We start from the raw sequence: 15,000 nt of genomic DNA, 5'->3' as shown, positions 1-15,000 counted from the left end.
CTATTTTTTTCTAGTTTCTCTTAGTAATTCACTAGTTTATCTCCTCTCTCTTTCTTCCGTCTTTCTTCTTTCCTTTCACTTTTCGCCTTCTCTCTCTCTTTCCTTTCATATCACGTTACTTTTCCTCTTTTTCCCATTTTTTTGTATTTTTTTCTTTTTATTCCTCTTTTTTTATTATTTATTTTTTATCGTCTGCTACTAATACTGAATAGAGAGAGGAGGAAGTGTCTAGACTTTCTTCATATTTACTCAGTAACTTGATACGTGGACAAGTAATAGCTAAGACTGAAACTTAACACTACTACTACTACTACTACTACTACTACTACTACTACTACTACTACTACTACTATTACTACTACTACTATTACTACTACTACTACTATTACTACTTAACAAAATCCATTGTATGCTTTTTATTTTTTATTACTCTTCCAAATACAACCTCAGTGTTTTTTTTTTCTTTTTCTTTATCTCTCTCTTTCTTTGTCTCTCTCCTTTTCGTTTTATTCTCTTCCTCATTTCCTCTTCTTCCACGCTCTCCTTCTTTCCTTCATCCTCTTTTCATCCTTTTCTTCCATCTTTTTTTAATCTTTTCTTGATTTTAATTCCTTATGATTTCTTTTCTCCTCTTTCTTCTTTCCCTCTTTTTATTACCATTTTCTCTACTTCCCTCTTTCTTTCATAACTACTTTTCAACTCTCCTTTATTTTTTTTGCTTTTTTATCACTTGTTTTCACTTTCTTCTACTTTTTTCTCTCTTCCTCCTCTTCCCCTTTCCTTCCCCTTCAATTCCCCCTTTCTCTTCCTCACATTTATCTTCTTTTCACGCTTTTTCACTTCCCTTTTCATACCCCTTCCTCCTCATTTCCTTCTGCTTCCACTTCTTCTCTTCCTCCTCCTTCTCCTCCCCTTCCCCTCTTCCCCTTCCCTTCCCCTCCCATCACCAACTTTCGGCCTGTCAGTGTGAGATTAACAAAGTTCGCCCATCACCTGTGAGTGTCATGGATGCTTCCTTCCCCTTCCTTCACTCCCCTTCCTTCGCCCCCTTCCTTCGCTCCTTCCATTCTTGTGTTTCTCGTGTCAAATTTTCCGCTTCTTTGTCATTCTCTCTCTCTCTCTCTCTCTCTCTCTCTCTCTCTCTCTCTCTCTCTCTCTCTCTCTCTCTCTCTCTCTCTCTCTCTCTCTCTCTCTCTCCTTTCCATGTCTTTTCTTCTCCATTCATTCGTATTTTTTTTCTTTAACGTCTTCCTTTTCTTTATTTTCTTTCTCCTCATTTTCTTTTCTCTCCTACTTTCATTCTTTCCTCCATCTCTTCACTTTCATTTGTATTTTTCTTCTTTACCTCCTTTCTTTTCCTTTCTCTCTCTCTCTCTCTCTCTCTCTCTCTCTCTCTCTCTCTCTCTCTCTCCTCTCTCTCTCTCTCTCCTCTCTCTCTCTCTCTCTCTCTCTCTCTCTCTCTCTCCTTTCCTCCAACATCGAGGAGAAAATTCCTGCGGACAACTGAATCGCGAAAAGTCCTCCTCTTCCTCCTCCACCTCCTCCTCCTCCTCCTCCTCCTCCCTCCTCCTCCTCCTCCTCCTCCCTCTGCTGCGTCTCTTCTTTATTTTCTAAGCTTTGTATTTTGTAAGAAAGTGAGAAATATAAATAAAAAGATGAATGAAAAGAGGAGGAGGAGGAGGAGGGAGGAGGAGGAGGAGGAGGAGGAGGATGGTGGTGCTGGAGAGTGAGAAGGAAGAGGAAGCAATGTAGGAGGAAAAGGAAGAAGAGGAAGAACATGCGATGGCTAAAGAAGGAGGAGGAGGAGAAAGAGGAGGAGGAGGAGGAGGAGGAGGAAGAGGAGGAGGAAGAGGGTGCCGTTGGAATAGGAATAAGAGGAACAAAGCGAAGAAGAAGAAAAAGGAAAAGGAAGAGGAAGAGGCCAGAGAGGAGGTGTTGAAGACGAGGAAGAGGAGGAGGAGGAGGAGGAGGAGGAGGAGGAGGAGGGAGGAAGAGGAGGAGGGCAGTGGTGAGTGAAAAAGAAAGAAAGACGGAAGAAAACGGCCACGACATTCTAAAACGTATCTATTGAGGGAGAACTAAAGAAAACGAAAGAAAAAATAAAGGAAAAAGAAGCTGAAAGTGTGTGTGTGTGTGTGTGTGTGTGTGTGTGTGTGTGTGTGTGTGTGTGTGTGTGTGTGCACGGACTTATTAAATGACTTGGCCACAGAAAGTAATTTGTGTTTAGCGAGCCACGATTCTCAAGAGAGAGAGAGAGAGAGAGAGAGAGAGAGAGAGAGAGAGAGAGAGAGAGAGAGAGAAAGAAAGAGAAAGAGAGAGAGAGGACTGGAGGGTGTAAGGAATGGGTGAGGTAGTTAACAAGATCTAGAGAGAGAGAGAGAGAGAGAGAGAGAGAGAGAAGAGAGAGAGAGAGAGAGAGAGAGAGAGAGAGAGAGAGAGAGAGAGAGAGAGAGCACCACTGAGGAGAGAAAGAAAAAAAGAAAAAAAACATTAATAAGGAGGAAGGAAGGAAAGAAGAAGGGAAGTTTAGGAAGAAGGAAGAAGAAAGAAGAGAAGGAGGAAAGAAGGAAAAGAGGGAGAGGGAGATTTAGGAAGGAAGACAGAATGTGTTTTATGTACTCTCTCTCTCTCTCTCTCTCTCTCTCTCTCTCTCTCTCTCTCTCTCTCTCTCTCTCTCTCTCTCTCTCTCTCTCTCTCTCTCTCTCTCTCTCTCTCTCTCTCTCTCTCTCTCTCTCTCTCTCTCTCTGTCTCTCTCTCTCTCACGCACACACTAAAAAACTGGATATATGTAAACGTTCATTGGATCGTGTGTGTGTGTGTGTGTGTGTGTGTGTGTGTGTGTGTGTGTGTGTGTGTGTGTGTGTGTGTGTGTGTGGACTATTTTTTCCCTTTGAAATTGCGTAGCTCTGCGTCGAATTCTAATGTACATCTGTGTGTGTGTGTGTGTGTGTGTGTGTGTGTGTGTGTGCAGGTGTCCTTACTGAGTGCACACGATCACACCTGAACTCATTCTAGCCTACTCCTCCTCCTCCTCCTTCCTCTTTCTTCACGTATTGGACTCTTGCTGTGACCACAGTTTATTAACACATATGTAAACGTCGTGTGTGTGTGTGTGTGTGTGTGTGTGTGTGTGTGTGTGTGTGTGTGTGTTTTGTGAGTGTGTGTGTGTGTGTGTGTGTGTGTGTGTGTGTGTGTGTACGCGTGTGTGTGTGTTTGTTTGTTTCTCGCCTCGTGACATCAAATATGTGAACCTTTTGTCCTTTGCACTTTGTTGTCATTCATTCTTCTTATAGTTTTCTTGCCTGGTCATTTAACACCCTTCCTCTCCCCCCCTTTCCCTCCTCCCCTCTCCTCTCCCTCCCTCCTCCTCCCCTCCCCTCCCCCCTCCTCGTGCCCCATCATCTCACATTCCCTCCTCGTCTCCGTCCATGTTTCGACTTCCTCCTCCGAATCATTCTTGGCCCCCCGCCCCCGCCCCGCCCCGCCCCGCCCCCCGCGTCATGGGGGCGTGGCAGCGCTGCCTGACGCACGACGCGGGCGTTTAATTCAAAGTGTCGGGCGAGCGTGGCAGGGGTCGCCTCCCCCTCCCTCGGGCAGGGCGATTGTGCGTGTTTGCAGACGTGCCCGGCGCCCTTCACCTCGCCGTGGCCTGGCCTGGGCACCACGAAGCGAGGTGTCCGTGCCCCCCGCTGCGTGCCGCCCCCCGCGACGCCCCCCGCCGGAGGGGCATAAAGGTGAGGCCGCGGCATGGAAACACTTTAACATTTGATAAGTGTCCGCAGCGCCCCGTGTCTTGGCACCGCCCAGGGCGTCCCCGGCGCCTTGCCCTGTCGTGGTGCCCCTGGGGCGGCCCCTGCACGCCCGCTGCTCCAGTGTGCATATCATTTCGGGCGGCGGGGGGTAACGATTAGTGGAGCAGGTGTGTACGACAACGTGGGCGGCGTGGCGGCGCCGGCGGTGGGGGCCGGGACGGAGGCTGGGTCACTCGTGCGGCGGCCCCGGCACTGACAGCAGCCCCGCACCGCCCCGCACCGCCCCCTCCTCCAGGTGACACCGCGCCCCCCGCCCACCCAGGCCCACGCCACGCTGCCTGGGCGGCCCCGCGCGCCCCGGCGTGGCCCCGAGTCGTGGCCCGCGAGTGACCGGACACTTGGCTTTTTTTGAGTGCACCACCATGTGTGGCCGAGGCGGCGCGCGGTGAGCGGCGGCGCGCCCCTCGCTGTCTCGGGAAACAGACAGGTAAAGGTGATACACATCTACAAAACTGTCAATTAAACCACAAAATAATCGATCCTGCCACATAAAAAAAATCACAAAAATAAACCGCATAATTAAATTGATATGTATATGCATAAAAAAAGTTGGAAGTTGTAAATCCGTTTGTAAATCAGTGAACTGCTCGCGTCCATCCGGCCAGCGAGGCCTGACCCGGCGGCGGCGGCGGCGGCGGCGGCGGTGGTGGTGGTGATGGTGGTGATGGTGGTGGTGACCCGCCCACCCGCCGCCCACCGCCTAAAAGTTCACACTCTGTTAAATAATCGCCATGACCGCTAAACGTACAGTGCCTAATACCGTGTGTGTGTGTGTGTGTGTGTGTGTGTGTGTGTGTGAGTGTGAGGTGTGAGTGTGTGTGTGTGTGTGTGTGTGTGTGTACGCCCACCGCCTCCACGCCCACCACCAGCAGCTCTGGACCTGCCTGGCCTCCCTCTCCCTCCCGCCGCCTTCTGTGTCAGTCAGTCAGTCAAGCCTTACCTCAGTCACTCAGTCACCCAGTCAGTCAGTCAGTCAGTTGATTAATTAGTAAGTTATTCGATAAGTTAGTTAACAGTTAAGCCATTCATTCGGTGTATCAGTACATCAGTCAGTCAGTCAGTCAGTCAGTCAGTCAGGTGGCTATTAGTCGATTAGTCAGTCAGTCTATAAGTTTGGCTCAGTCATTCACTCGATAGTTTTCAGTTAGTTTGTTAGTAAGTCAGTTCACAGATCAGTCAGGCCTCAGCGAGTCAGTAGTTCTATCAGTAGGTTACTAGGTCAGCTCAGTTAGTCTAGTCTTCCAGTCAGTCAGTCAAATCTTTCAGTTGAGTGAGTTCAGTTCTGGAGCACCTTAAAGCCACCCAACTAGTCAGTCAGTTAGTCAGTCAGTAAACAAATTATTAGCTTACTTAACTGTCCTATGCGATCCTTCAGTGAGTCAATAGTCAGTCAGGCAAGTCACTTCTTTTTCTAATCAGTGAAGACAATTTGAACTTATAAGGAAAACTTCAGTCAGTCTGTCAATCAGTCAGACAAGCCACTCGTCCTGGTACTCAGTCAGAATAACTGAAACTTTTTTGGGATTTCAGTCAGTCAGTCAATCAGTCATTACCTATCGTAACTTTGCCTTCAGTTTTCCTGTTATTCATCAGTCAGTCAGTCAGTCAGTCAGTCAGTTATTATCTAACAAAAATGAGTGTTCAGTCTTTGGGTCAGTCAGTCAGTCTGTCAGTCATTCATTACATAGTATAAATAGATGTTTAATTTTCGTTCAGTCAGTTAATCAGTCAGTCAGTCATTAGCTAAGTAAATGAACGTTCAATCTTAGTTAGTCAGTCAATCGGTTACTCAGTAATTCTCTCGCTGATGTAAATAAATACTTCAGTCTTCCAGCAAGTCAGTCAATTATTAGCTGACTTAAGTGTTCAGTCATTGCCAATCAGTCAATGGGTAACATAAATTACTGCTCAGTTTTCCAGACAGCCATCCAGAAAGTCAGTCACTCGCTCAGTCAGTCAGCCAGTTAGTCAGTCAGTCATCTATTTACTAAAATGAATAAACTGCCAGTCAGTCAGTCAGTCAGTCAGTCAGTCAGCCAGCCAGCCAGCCATTCATTCATTAATTAATTCATTCATTCATTCAGTCAGTCGGTCATCCATCCATCCATCCAGCCACTCAGCCACTCAGTCAGCCATCCATCCGGCCAAGTAGCCAGTCAGCTAGTCAGTCATTGAGTCAGTGAGCCAATATCGGGATCTTTAGAAGGGATGAATTTTTTGGGCGGGAAAAAAATCAGTAGTCATTTCATTAATCACTAAGTCATTTCGCGGGTCAGTGAATCGCGCAATTAGGGGCTTTTTAGGACACACAACGATCAGTCAAGTGGAATCAGCCTTTCAGTTAAGTCAGTCGATGAGTCAGTCAATCAGCCAGTTTTTAATATTTTTTTAGTTTTCTTTTTCTCATCTTTTCTAGTTCTGTGAGTCAGTCAGTGTGTATGTGTGTGCGTGTGTGTGTCAGTTAGTCAGTCAGTGAGCCAGTAGTGAGTCAGTGGGGTCTTCAGCTCAGTAATTTGATTGTATTGGGGATTGATTAGTTTCATTAGTCGGCCATTCATTCATTCATTCATTTAGTCAGTCAGTCAGTCAGTCAGTCGGTCAGTCAGTGCACCGTGTTTCAACGTGTTTGTGTCGAAGATATTTGATTTAAGTGACTGGTTATTTTTCCGTTTGTCAGTCAGTCAGTCAGTCAGTCGGTCGGTCGGTCAGGGCATTGTGTTTAAATCCACCTCAGTTGTAAATATAATGTGGTTTTCATGTTAACCTCCTTCAGTCAGTCAGTCAGTCGTCAGTCAGTCGTCAGTCAGTCAGTCACTTAGTCAGTCAGTCAGCCCACAGTGTTTAAATTTACTCATCTGTAGATATTATGTGATTTTCATGTTTACTTCCTTCAGTCAGTCAGTCAGTCAGTCAGTCAATCAGTCCACAATGTTTAAATCTACTCATTTGTAAATAAAATGTGGATTTCATTACTTACGTTTACTTCAGTCAGTCAGTCAGTCGGTCGGTCGGTCAGTCAAAACAATAGTGATCATTAAGTTGGCAGGGGTAAATCTGAGTCAGTCCATGCGTTCAGTAGACAGAGCTCAGCAGCAGAGGATAGCAATTGTGGCAGATCAATGAAATTCAGTTTAGTTTACGGTCAGTAAAGAGTTGTTAGGTAAGTGAGTGATGTGTTCTGTTGTTCAGTAAGTCAGTGGGATTCGTAGGACTGTGATTATGGTAGTTGAAGATTCAGCAGTGGATCAGTTAAATGCAGTGAAGTCTTCCGTAAATAACAGTTAGATAAGTGAGCTTTGTAGTCAGTAATTCAGTTAAGTAAATGGTGTTTCTAGAATTATGACTGTGCTTCAAGTTACGATCAACACTTCAGTCAGCACTCAGTCAATGGTCAGCCAGGGCAAAGACTAATTCATGGATTTACTGCTTCATTCAGTTTCCGAAAAGAGTTACAAGGCAGTCAGTCAATCAGTCAAGAAATGTATCAGTTAATTTAAAGTCGCATCAGTCAGCTTGTTTTGGGACTCGCCAGTCAATCAGTCAGTCAGTCAGTCAGTCAGTCAGTTACTTAAAAAAAAAAAAAACTAATAGGAACAGGAATATTAAGGAAAATAGACACACACAATATAGATAACTAGTCAGTCAGTCAGTCAGTCAGTCAGTCAGTCAGTCAGTCAATCAATAAATCAGCCAGGTGGTCACACATATAAGAACAAACGTAAAGACAAACAAGAGAAACCCACACACGTCAGCCAGTCAACCAGTCAGTCATTCAGTCAGTCAGTCTATCAGTCAGTCAGGGAAGGTGAGACACTCAATCAATCACATTAAAGAAAAAAAATTCCTTGGTGTCTTTTCATCCTGGGCTCCCTTAAGTCCACCTGGGTCTGCTCCAGTGTGGCCAGGTGCACGGGTGATTAATTAGCTGTGTGGCCCTTACCTTGCCTTACCCAGCCCACCTGAAGCCCTCCTCCCTCCCTCTCTCTCCGCCTCTCCCTTCATCTTTACTTCATCTTACTTACTGTTTGTGTCTTAATTTGTCTTACTTATTCATATTTTTTTTCTCTCTGTCTCTTCTTTCGTGCTGTTTTACATTATTTACTTCCTTATCTCGTCTTATCTGTCCATTCCTTCTCCCTCTCTCTGCTTCTTCCTTCATCATTTCCTTCATTCTGTTTACTATTTATATCTTCGTATCTTCTCATACCTATCCATTCCTCCTTCCTTCTCGCCTCTTCCTTCATTATTTTCATTATCTTATTTACCTTACATAGTCTTATCTTGCCTTACCTTGCCTTACCTGACCAACCGTACCTCTTTCTCTCTCTCTCTCTCTCTCTCTCTCTCTCTCTCTCTCTCTCTCTCTCTCTCTCTGTCTTTGATCCAACCGGCCGTAAAGAAAGTGATAAATAATGAATAAATAATGAAAAACGTACACGAATAACAACAATAACAATGATAATGATGATAATAATAGTAGAATAAACGAGTGGTGACGTTTATTAACAGGGAAGAGAGGGCTTTAAAAGAAAGTAAGGGGTAATGTTGTGAATAAATAAATAAATGGAGGAGTTACCCATTAAAATATATGTATAAAAAATGCAAGCTAAGGTTATTTATTTATATGTTCATTTACCTTGTTTATTTTTATTTATTTTTTTGTTATTGTTTATTGTTAAGTATTTTTCTCATTGTTGTTTTACAGAAGCTTATTATTTTTCTTCTTCGTCTTCTTCTTGTGTTCTTGTTCCTTTCTTCTTGTTCTTATTCTTTTTTGTTCTTGAATCTTCTTTTTTTCTTCTTTTCCTTTTTCTCATCCTTTTCTCCTGTCTTTTCTCCTGTTTCTTTTTCTTCTTCGTTTTCTTCCCTTTTCCTCTTCTTCTCTTCTCTTTCTTATCTTCTTCTTCTTCTTCTTCTTTTATTTGTGTATCTGTACAAATATAGAATGTACTAAGTTTGTAATGTTTTATGTAACAGGTTAGAACTAAGAGAGAGAGAGAGAGAGAGAGAGAGAGAGAGAGAGAGAGAGAGAGAGAGAGAGAGAGAGAGAGAGAGAGAGAGAGAGAGAGAGAACAAAAAAGATACCGATTGAAGTCAAGTAGAGAAAGAAAAGTAAGAGAAAAGACAGATGCAATAAAGATAGGATAGGAAATGATGTAGAAAGGATTAAAGAGAAAAAAAGGTAGATTGATAATGATGATAGGATAAGAAAGGGAAAGTAGAGGATAAAAAGAAGGCAAGATAAGAAAAAAATAATAAGATAAAGAAAGATAAAAGAGATAGATAAAATAGCAATAATAGCAAAGGTAAACTAGATAGAAGAGATAGGAAAGAAGAAATAAGATAAAAAAAAACAATAATAGGACGAAGAAAAATAACATAGGAGGATGAAAAAAACAATAAGACAAGAAAAGATGAAGCAGAAGAGGTAAACAGACAAAAAAATAACAAAACAATAAAAAATACGATAAGGAAGGATAAAACATTCAGAGAGACACAGAGAGAGAGAGATAATAAAAAGCCAAGCAATAGAAAACCAAGAACAATCAAGTAATCGTGGTGCTCTGGGCGGGGGAAACTTAAAAAAAAAAAACATGAAAGAAAACGGGAGTACCAAACCTAAGACCGCTGCCTAGGAGGGGCCCCATAGATCTGATAAGGAAGTCTTGGCTGGTGGCTGCCCCCTGCTAAGCTTTCTTCCCAGTTATAAGAGGAGATATAAATTTCCCCTCGGTTAATTTCGTGTCCTCCTCTAGGCTCTGTGTGTGCGTGTGTGTGTGGAAGATTGTCTCGGCTGAGGTAGGGGTAAGGAAGGGGTGGGAAGGGGAGGGAAGGGGTGGAATGTGAAGGTCAGTTAATGTTCCACGTAGTTTTGGGTTGGGGAGGGAAGTTGTAGGGGGCGTTGTTAGTGGTTTTCATTGTTATTTTTGTGGTTTGTTTAGGTTTTTGTTGAGGTAGAGAGAGAGAGAGAGAGAGAGAGAGAGAGAGAGAGAGAGAGAGAGAGAGAGAGAGAGAGAGAGAGAGAGAGATTGGTAATATTGTAGTTTTGTTGTTACTGTTATGATTTTGTTATTGTTTTTTTTTTTAATGGTTTATTTAGGTTAGGTTTGGTTCTACGTGTGTTCAGAGAGAGAGAGAGAGAGAGAGAGAGAGAGAGAGAGAGAGAGAGAGAGAGAGAGAGAGAGAGAGAGAGAGAGAGAGAGATAGGAGGGATTGATAATGTTGTTTTGTTTATATTTCAACCATATATTGTTTTTTCTTTTATTTATTTGTTATTTTATTCTTAGCATGTTCTCAATTTTTTTTTATTTCTATTTATTTCATGATTTACTTGTTTATTTTTGGCTTTCAGTGTGTTATTATTCATTTTATTACGTATTGCTATGTATTTTGTTATTTGTTTCCCATTATTCAATCTGCTTCATAACGTTGTATAATGATCCTTGTTTGTTTATCTATTCATTTATTAATACAGTACTTTATAGGGATGGCAGGTACAGTTCCTTTGCAGTACTTCATAGGGACATTGGTTACACTTCCTCTACGGTACTTTATATGATAGGTACAAATCCTTTATTCTATAGGGATAATGGAGTACAGTTCCTTTACAATACTTTATAGGGATACTAGTGGCCAGGTATTCCTTGATCTCACCTGTAATTTCAACCAGGTACAGGATACTTGGCTGTATTTACCTGTATTTACCTGTATTCTGTAGGTGGGGAGGAACCTTCGTCTTTATTATCCTGACCTTTCGACTAGTGTAGCTTATCACCAGTTTTCGTAATAGCCAATGGACATGCTGCTGTTTGTCCTTCCTTTGTACTCCCTTGTGTTCCCTTATATAGGTACAGAATATCAACACTCATAAGGGCCAATAGACATGCTGCTGTTTGTCCCTCCTTTGTACTCCCTTGTGTTCCCTTATATAGGTACAGTATTGCGGCGGGAGTACGTGTTAATATTTACTGTAAGATAATCTATGGTGGATATTACTTGGAAAGATTTACTGTAGCTGATATTAGAGGCAGGTGTGTGGGCAGGACTTAGTGAGGCTCATATAGAGGAAAGAGTACGTGGTTATTGCCCGCTGCAGTGACACCCTGGGACATTTAGGGCATGTTACCGCTGTTCCCAGAGGCTGATGACCCCCACGTAATACTGAGGCCATGTGGTTATTGCCCATACACTGATAGCCAGCCTGCTTCGGTCGTGTTAGTCTGTCCCTCAACGCCTGACGCTCATTCCCTCAGCGTGGGTGTGTGTTGCCCCATAACTACCCAGGAACACTTGATATGTAGCCGCTCCTCTCAGCGTGTGTATGTTCCCACCTAGAGTGATAGCCAGCTTGGTTAGTCTGTCCCCCAACACCTGACACTCATTCCCTCAGCGTGGGTGTGTGTTGCCCCATAGACTACCCAGAGACGCTTGATATGTAGCCGCTCCTCTCTCAGCTTGTGTCTGTTCCCACCTAGAGTGATAGCCAGCTTGGTACTGCTCCCAAAGCCTGACGGTTACTCTTTTCGTGTTAGTCTCCCCCGAAAACCCACAGTTAACTAGGAAATGCCAACCAAAGTAGATAGGGAGCGTCGACTGTGATAGATAGGAAGAGGCAAGAAAGTTATCCAGAGAACGCCACTTCAGGTTGATAGGGAATACCAAGCTAGTGAAATAGATGAAGTGTGCCAAGTAAGGTAACCCAGTAGTGCTAAGATAGGTAGATAGGGTGCCACTTAAGCTAACCAGTGCCAAGGGTAAATAGTCTGCTAGAGAGTGCCACTTAAGATAGAGCGACAAACTAACCAAAGAATGTCAAAGGTAGTAGTGTGTTAGTGCCACTTAAGATAGATGTATAGAGTGCCAAGCTAACCAGTGCCAAAGATAGATAGTGTGCTGGAGTGCCACTTAAGGTAGATAGATTGCCAAAGTTAACCAAGGAGTGCCAAGAAAGGTAGATAGAGTGCCACTTACGGTAGATAGTGCCAAAGCTAACCAAGTAGTGCCAAGAAAGATAGATAGAGTGCCAAGGCTAACCAAGGAGTGCCAAAAAACTCGATAGGAAGTGCCAACCTAACGAAACAGTGCCAGGAAAGGTAGATAGAGAACGCCACTTAAGGTAGATAGTGCCACTTAGAGTAGATCGAGTGCCAAGGTAGAAGAGAGAGAGAGAGTGCGTCAGTGTGCAGTAAGTGAGAGGGAGAGGAGGGTAATTCTAGGCTTGACTGATGCAGAAGTGGGCGGCTTGAGATGAACTGAGGCTGAACTGAAGCTTCTCCCGCTCGTCAGGTGGAGGAAAACTGCTCCACGCCTCACCCAAACTGGAGGAAACTTTGCTCCACTAATCAATACACCAAGAGAGAACCGCCGATCCCACTCTATCCAAGACGATCCGCGGAGGTGAACGATCCAAACTTCTCCACTTCTCCCCGTGTACTGGAGGAGAAGGAGGAGGAGGAGGAGGAGGACAAGTAGTGGACACCTTCCCTCCACTCTCCCGGATCAAGTGGAGGAACGCCTTCTCTCCACCGCCTTCTCTCCACCGCCTTCTCTCCACGCCCCACTGAAGGAAGGAGGCGGCGCAGGTGTGAACAGTGAAGGTAAGTGTGGCTGGCTGTACCTGTCCTTTAATTAACACGTGTGATTCCGCACGAGAAGAGGCGAAGGAGAGATAAAGGAGGGAAGGATCCTGAGATGACAGGGAGGGAGAGAGGGAGAGGGAAGGAGGGAAGGAGGGAGGGAGGAAGGGAGGAAGACACGCCTGCCTGCCTCTCTCTGCTCTCCCTCCTCTCCCTCCTCTCCTCTCCTCTCCTCTCCCAGCTGCGGGCCATTCCCTTTCATTCTCTCTTATTCATTCCGCTTTTTTTTCATTTTTGTCTCTCCTGAAAAGGCGCTGAGGTAACACGAGGGAAAATGTGGCAATGCGCGTCCCGTTTTCTCTTGCCGGGGGTGTTGTGGGTGTAACAGTGGTGGCGGGGGTGTTGCAGAGGTGGCGAGTGTTGCAAGGGTGTAGAAGTGTTGGTGTGGGTGTTGCAGGGGTGTTGCTGTGTTTGGCGTGGGTGTAACAGTGTTAGCGTGGGTGTAGAAAAGTTGTAGTAGTGTTGCAGGTGTGTAGCAGTGTTGGTGTGGGTGTAGTAGGGGTGTAGCAGTGTTGGCGTGGGTGTAGCAGTGTTGTAGCAGTGTTGGTGTGGGCGTGGCAGTGTTGACGCTGCCGTTTAATTTCCCACGACTCTCATTCATCTTGAAGCAAATTTTTTCCCCAACTGTTCCAACACACACACACACACACACACACTTTCTCTCTCTCTCTCTCTCTCTCTTGGTGGCTTCACACAGTAAATTCCAACACATATACACACACACACACACACACACACACACACAGCCATAAGAAAGCATGTGTTCACTTTTGCCGTGCCGAATAACTCTCTCTTTGAGCTGATGCGCGGAATAACTCCCTCTTTGAACCTTTAGGCGGTATCTTGGTAAGAGGCGAGGAAGACACGAAGGAAGAGGGTGGAAGGCGAGGCGGCGGAAGGAAGGAAGGAAGGGAGAGAGAGAGGGAGGGAGGGGGAGAAGGAATGGTGTTGCTAGATGTGTTTGGTGGTAAGGAAAGAAGGAAGGAAGGAAGAAAAGTGAAGGAGGGAAGTGTCTTTGGTTCTATATTGAAGGAACGAGGGAGGGAAGGAGGCAGAGAGATGTACGAGTAAAATGGATGTTTTGGGTTTATGTTGCAGGAAAGAAGGAAGGAAGGAAGGAAGGAAGGAAGGAAGGAAGAAGGGTGAAAAGTGAATGCTTAGGTTTCTATTGAAGGAAAGGAGAAAAGAAGGAATGAAGATGAAGGAAGGGAGGGAAGTGTCTGGTTCTATATTGAAGGAATGAGAAGAGAAGGAAGAAAGGAAGGATAAGGGAGAAAAATATCTGGTTCTATATTGAATGAAGGAAGGAAAGGAGAAAAAAAGGAATGAAAGAGAGAAGGAAGAGGGAGAGGGAGGAGAATAGAGAAAAGATGTATTTGATGAGAAAGGAAGGAAGGAAGGAAGGAAAAAGAGAGACAGATGTTAGATACTTTAGTGATGAAAAGGAGACATGAAAAAAGGAAAAGAAAAGAAAGAAAAAGAGAAGAAAGAATTGTTTATTATGTTTATTGTGAAGGAAGGAATGAAGGAAAGGAGGAAGGAGAAGAAAATTCCTTTATGATGCTGGCGGGAAGGAGGGAATGAAGAAGATAGGAAAGAAAACGAAAAAGGAAAAGTATAGAAGGAATGGAAGAGAATAAAGAAGGAAAAGGAGAGAAGAGAAGGAAGGAAATGGAACGAAGGAGGAAAGAGAGAGAGAGAGAGAGAGAGAGAGAGAGAGAGAGAGAGAGAGAGAGAGAGAGAGAGAGAGAGAGAGAGAGAGAGAGAGAGAGAGAGAGAGTCGTAGTAGTAGTAGTAGTAGTAGTAGGAGGGAAGGAAGGGAAAAGAGGGAAAAGAAAGGAGAGAAAACAGAGAATAAAGCAAGAAAATAGAAAGAAGGTCTATAGAGAGAAAGAAGAAGAAAGAATAAAAACAAAGAAAGAAGAAAGACGAGAGAGAAGAGAAAAGAAGAAAAAAACAAAAGATGGAAAAAGAGAGAGAAGGACGAACCAAAGAAAGAAAGAAGAGAAGAGAAGGAGAGAAGGAAGAAAATAAGGAAAGAGAAAGAAGGAAGAGAAAAGAACGAAGAAAATAGAAGGAAAGAGAGCGAAGGACGAAGTAGGAAAGGAAGGAAGAGAAGGAAGTAGAGAAGAAGAGAAGGAAGGAACGAAATGAAGGAAGAGAGTGAAGGAAGAGAGTGAAGGAGTCAACCTCATCTCGCTTCCCTCCTTCCTTAGTGATTGTGTCAAGAGATGTTGATGATAGCGGTGGAGGGAAGTGGGTTTTCCTTATATACTCTCTCTCTCTCTCTCTCTCTCTCTCTCTCTCTCTCTCTCTCTCTCTCTCTCTCTCTCTCTCTGTTCGTGTTTTCATTTTCTCTTCTTTTATCGCTTATGTTGTAGTGGGGATCTGGGAGAGCTTATTATCTCTCTCTCTCTCTCTCTCTCTCTCTCTCTCTCTCTCTCTCTCTCTCTCTCTCTCTCTCTCTCTCTCTCTCATCCAACATTATTTTTCCATTTTCTTTAACATTTTTCAGGTAGATTATTTAATTTATTTCTTTATTTTTTTACATC

General features: G+C 44.1%; 1 protein-coding gene across 1 annotated transcript in view; it reads left to right on the top strand.

Annotated features, from left to right (window-relative positions):
- The first annotated feature begins 3,911 nt into the window (after positions 1-3,911).
- Positions 3,912-15,000, top strand: part of LOC135089323 (muscarinic acetylcholine receptor DM1-like) — a 250,396-nt gene continuing 239,307 nt past the window's right edge. Inside the window, 2 exon segments of the mRNA XM_063984868.1 lie at positions 3,912-4,239; positions 12,044-12,409. The gene's annotated coding sequence lies outside the window, so the exon portion shown is untranslated.

This window comes from Scylla paramamosain, chromosome 32 (assembly GCF_035594125.1).
Source record: "Scylla paramamosain isolate STU-SP2022 chromosome 32, ASM3559412v1, whole genome shotgun sequence".
In the NCBI taxonomy this organism is placed as follows: Eukaryota; Metazoa; Arthropoda; class Malacostraca; order Decapoda; family Portunidae; genus Scylla; species Scylla paramamosain.
The sequence above is the reverse complement of the archived record's forward strand: the minus strand, read 5'-3'. Positions and strand labels throughout refer to the sequence as shown.